Source organism: Montipora capricornis, chromosome 7 (assembly GCF_036669925.1).
Source record: "Montipora capricornis isolate CH-2021 chromosome 7, ASM3666992v2, whole genome shotgun sequence".
NCBI lineage: Eukaryota > Metazoa > Cnidaria > Anthozoa > Scleractinia > Acroporidae > Montipora > Montipora capricornis.
In genome coordinates this window covers 21,506,783-21,511,782 of record NC_090889.1, presented here as the reverse complement: position 1 = coordinate 21,511,782, position 5,000 = coordinate 21,506,783, and the positions used below count along the sequence as shown (strand labels likewise).

At 38.3% G+C, this 5,000-nt stretch overlaps 1 protein-coding gene across 1 annotated transcript in view; it reads right to left on the bottom strand.

Annotated features, from left to right (window-relative positions):
* The window catches only part of LOC138056411 (uncharacterized), a 98,587-nt gene that overhangs the window by 6,348 nt on the left and 87,239 nt on the right, over positions 1-5,000 (bottom strand). The window lies entirely within an intron of this gene.

Genomic DNA, 5,000 nt, shown 5'->3' with positions numbered 1-5,000 from the left:
CGCGAATAGCGTTTTAGTGGATCGTTAAACAAAATATACCCTTATGGATCTCAAGAATCGAACGTCGATTGGATAAACAAGACAGGCGGTGAAAAATAAATATCTGTAATCTTGAAAGAGCCGAGTAATGGACTTCAACAACAATTGCATCTTTCGCCCGTCCAGCCGTACCAAAGTTTTACTTACCGTGATCTTATGTACAACACTGAAACCAAATGGAACATTCTCTGGTAACTTTTTCTGGTTGGAAATCGTCTTAATGAACTCAAAGAAGGAATCGAACAGCCTGAGTGGATCTGTGATCTCTGTTGTCTGGCTATTTATATTTATTTCTACTCAACTCTGCACAGTCTTCAGGGAAAAAACAATTGGAAATTTCGCTAATTGTTGTTAGTCAAGAATTATTTGAAAAAAAGATTGCTGTCCGTTTTGTGCTTCATTATTCAAGGAAATGGTTCTTCAGTAAAGGGTTTTATCCCTAACACTGGTGTAAATTTAACTTAGTTGCGTATGGTTAAATTTTGACACGGAGTGTCACGGCCTGTTTGCACAAACACCATAAAATGGAAAGTTTTTTTTCTTCCTTCTAATAGCAAATATGTTGTTTCTTTCGATAAAATTATCGGCTGCAAGGTTTTTGTGAGATTTTTCTGTCTTTGTGGATTAATGGTGTTCCAAATGATTCGGACTTAACTTCCTTTATGAGTTGGAACAATAGATATAGAATCCGTGAATCGCGTAAGGAATTTTGGTGCTTGGTTTGATTCGATATTGTCTACGGGATCTCATATATAATCAACAAAGTATGCAGTTGTGGATTTTATTATCTGCATAGGCCTCAGAAGGATTAGAAAGTACCTGTCACAAGACTGTCTAGTAACTGTTATCCATGCGTTTGTCACAAGTCGGCTAGACTATTGCAATAGTCTCATGTATGGCCTCTCGCAGTGATAAATTTCAAAATTACAGAGACTACAGAACGCTGCTGCTCGAATTGCTCTTGTTCTTAGTAAATTCTGCCATACGACTCCTGCACTGCGACAACTTCACTGGCTGCCTGTCGTAAAGCGAATTCAATTCAAGATCCTGCTTCTCACTTTCAAGGCTATTCACAGACCCTGTTTGATTCTTGCTTATGGCATCATTGTGCATGGGACTGCCTTCCCCCCACCCTTGATCATAAGCTTCAGGCATGAAGTTATGTTTTCATTTTGGTATGTTAAAGTTAGAGGTGAAGTACTGTCTTGTGAATTCAACCTCTTTCTCTTGCAGCTACAGTAGCTTCAGTCTGTCCGAACAGTGAAAACATACCCTGTGACATTTCAGATATACAGTTTCTTCTTCCCAACAAACTTGAGAGAAGAGAAGACTATTTGAAATATAGCCCTAGTTAAATAAGGAATAGTTGCCAGAGTAAAAGAAATGGAAAGGACATATCTGGTCAATTTGTCACCAAATAGAAACACATGGTCCTCCAATATAGATGAAACATTATGTGTCTCTTTTCTTTCCTTCTTTGTAGTTGGAAATTTCAGGTACAATTGCAAGTTTATTCTGAGAACCATGGCACGTAATAGTCACCCAATTCAAATCCTCTGTCCCTCAAAAATCGAATTTGATAGTTGCACAACTATCAACAGGATTGACTCGGCAAATCAGTATCCAAAGCATGTGCACAGGAATCAGAGTTCCACTTGCCATACTCAATCTCTTACTCGCTACAATGAACCAATTAAAAGATCCTCCTAACTCAAATTTTTTAAAACTTTGTTTTACCTACCACATGGCGTTGGGACATGTGACGTTACTATACACCTTGACTTTCACTCAACAAAACGAACACTGTGATTGGTTGATTCTTGGTCACGTGCCTTTGATCAAATTCAAATTGTACCCGACCAGGATACAATTACGCAGTTGTTGCCCGCTCCGGTTTTTTTGCTGCGATTGTTGAAGGAAAAGTCTAAATATATAACAAAGCACTAAATGTCTAGGGGGAGGGGCTCAGAATTTAGGGCAAGGGAAGGCGCAATGACCGAAATATGACCGATGAAAAACCGGAAAGATCAATCCACGCTACCGCTGACTGACAAGTATCACTTTTCCTGATATATACCTTTCGAACATCATAGTTATCCTGATCTATACTTTGGAAGTTCACGATACATACATGAGATTCCTGACACATATATTTTCCTGATACATATATTTTTTTCCTGAGACATAATTTTTTAACTTCACGATACTTATACAATGATTCTGGTATATATTTTATTTATATGATGATTTGTCGCAATTAGCGCCAATATTACGTTTTCATATATATGCTAACTAACAATGTATATGGAGGCATACCTGTACACAGATGTATAACACCAATGACATTTAATTTATATTTACACTAAGAAAAAATATTTGGATCATAGCGGAGCCCCTCGCGCGCGCGGATCACCATAGTTAAGAAAATATGGTAACCCAGTCGGTAACCATGGATTCGAGAAATTTTGGTTTTAGCTATGACGTCATCGACCGTCCGTCCACCCATCCATGTATGCCAATTTGACCAGTATCACACTAGTTTACACCATACATCTTTGGTATTGGACTTCCATGTTATGGTTAATTGACACCTGTCAAAACAAGGTATCTTCTGACCAGTATCACTTGACCAAATCGCTGGCTCAAGTTTAGAGCCGATCGAGGTCAGCTATTTTTTAAAGTTGACCGCTGACCAGGTATTGGTTTTCTATTGGATCGTAGGCTCAAGCCAGGTTACCTCGCCTAAACATAAACGAGGCTTCTGTGGCTCAACGCGGCTACACGGTCATATTTCGACAACTGAAACTCTAAACATTCAAAGCTTTTCGTCTTCAGGTGGAAAACGGTTTGGAGTTTCTCTCTTCATTTTTGCTGGTCTCAATCTAGTTTGACGTATTATGATAGCTGTGGTCCACACTAGCGGCTACGCAGTTATTCAAGTCAAGCATCGGAGGGATATAAACTTAATGCTGAGTGTTTATTTTTTAGAGCTGCTTTTTTTTCTCTGTATTGCAATTTTTAGCGCAGGCTTATCTTTAGAAGATCTGATAAGGTTGCATCATGCCTGGACGACCTATGACACGAACATTACAGAAACGAAAGAAGATCGAAAGAGAACGAGAACGGCAAAACAGTATACCAGTAATAGCTCAAACTTGGTGGAAGAAGTAACTGCAAAATTATTTTCTTGGACACTAAATCGTTTGTTATTTTTACGGATGCGTTATTTCAAGTGGATGCATATTCTTAAAAAGTGGTTTAATGGTTGTTTTTCCTTGTTTAGGAATGAAACTCGAATTTTTATTCTCCACTGGAATTAAATAGAAATCATCTGTACTCTTTTGGACATAAAGAAATAGCTGATGTTGTTTGTTTGTTTTGCTCTAAAATGCGAGCGAACAAGTGTTTTTTGCCCCGTTTGCTTTAACGGTTTTTCGATGTGCCTCGACAGTGACGAGACAATTTTGCCCTTGTGTTATAAACACGTAATCGCAATGAGCTTTCGTAAAATAACTAGCTTGTGTTTTCAGAAGTTTTTTTCACTATTGATACACAGTTTTTAGAAAGAGCAGAAGGAAGTTTCCGGGAAGGTCAATCGAGAATAAAATATTTACGACATGAAAACAATATTAATTTTGAACCTTGAATATAGAATATAAAAAGTTAAGATCAGCGACAAACAGTTTGGGAGATCTTTGCTACGTTCAAGTAAATCGCAAAATCGAAAGTGACATGGCCGGAATTCAGCGGGCGCCGTGATTAAGTTACCGCGGCATGTTTACTCGCCAAACAGTGAAGCATCTGTGTCAAATGATGGCAAGATACCGGGTTTTTGTAAGTTTCTTTTTCTGTCAAATGTAAAGTTTGACAATGAAATGAGCGAGGTCAAAACAAAGATCACAATCGCCCGACTCTTGTTTATGCAAAGTCAAAATTTACTCTCCAAGACGCTTACGACGTTATTTATCACCAGGTAATTCCATCATTTTGGAAATAGCAGCTACTTTATTATTCATCTGCGTCACAATTTTTCACTGATTTTGGGGCTCATTTTGTTGAAACTCAAGCACGCTTCCAACAGGCCTGTTAGAGCAATACTGAAAAACTTCTCCCATATCACCTTTCAACCTTAAGCTCGAAAATTCAATACACAACGTGATATTATAATTCAAATAGGCAGAAAATACCACAGAATCCTCAGCTTTTCCAGCGAAAAATTTATTGAAACAAACAACATATTTGCTCTTAGAGGCGAAAACCTCTTCCTATTTCATTGCGTGCGCGAAGACAAGAAACTCAATCGTGTCAAATTACCATGTACTTCAGGTAAATACAGCTCACTTGGATTTCGGCTCGACGGGCGATAGATTGTTGTCGAAGTCCATTACTCGTTGCTTTTGAGATTCCAGGTGTTGGTTTTTCACCGCTTGCTTATTTTTTGCAACTGACTTTCCATCACTGAGCTCCATAAGGGTATATTTTGTTTAAGGATCCACTAAAACGCCATTAGCGTTACATGACTTTCGACGCCATTGCAGGCTAAGTTAATGATTCTACTGTGTCCACCAGAAAAATCTACGCAGTTCCACTACCCTCTCGATCCTAAGAAAATACGCGCAGAAGGCTCTATGTACAAAGACACCACTTACCAGGGGAGTGACATGCAAGACTTTTACCAACACGGAAAAAAAAATAAAATAAAAATAAAAAATAAAACAAACTAACTAAACGCAGACCTCGACTGGGTTTGCCATACTGGCAACCCAGTAAAAATCAAAATGTGAATGATCTCGTTTTCAGAGGTAAAGTGGAATAAATTACATCAATAACACTTTTTGTTTACTTTGAACTGACAAAGTTTCCTCACGATCTGTCACATCACGAGCTAATATGTCTGTGATTTCTAATTTTAGCGTGATTCCTATTCACTGGCTTTTGACAGTTGACTCTGAAATGGCTGT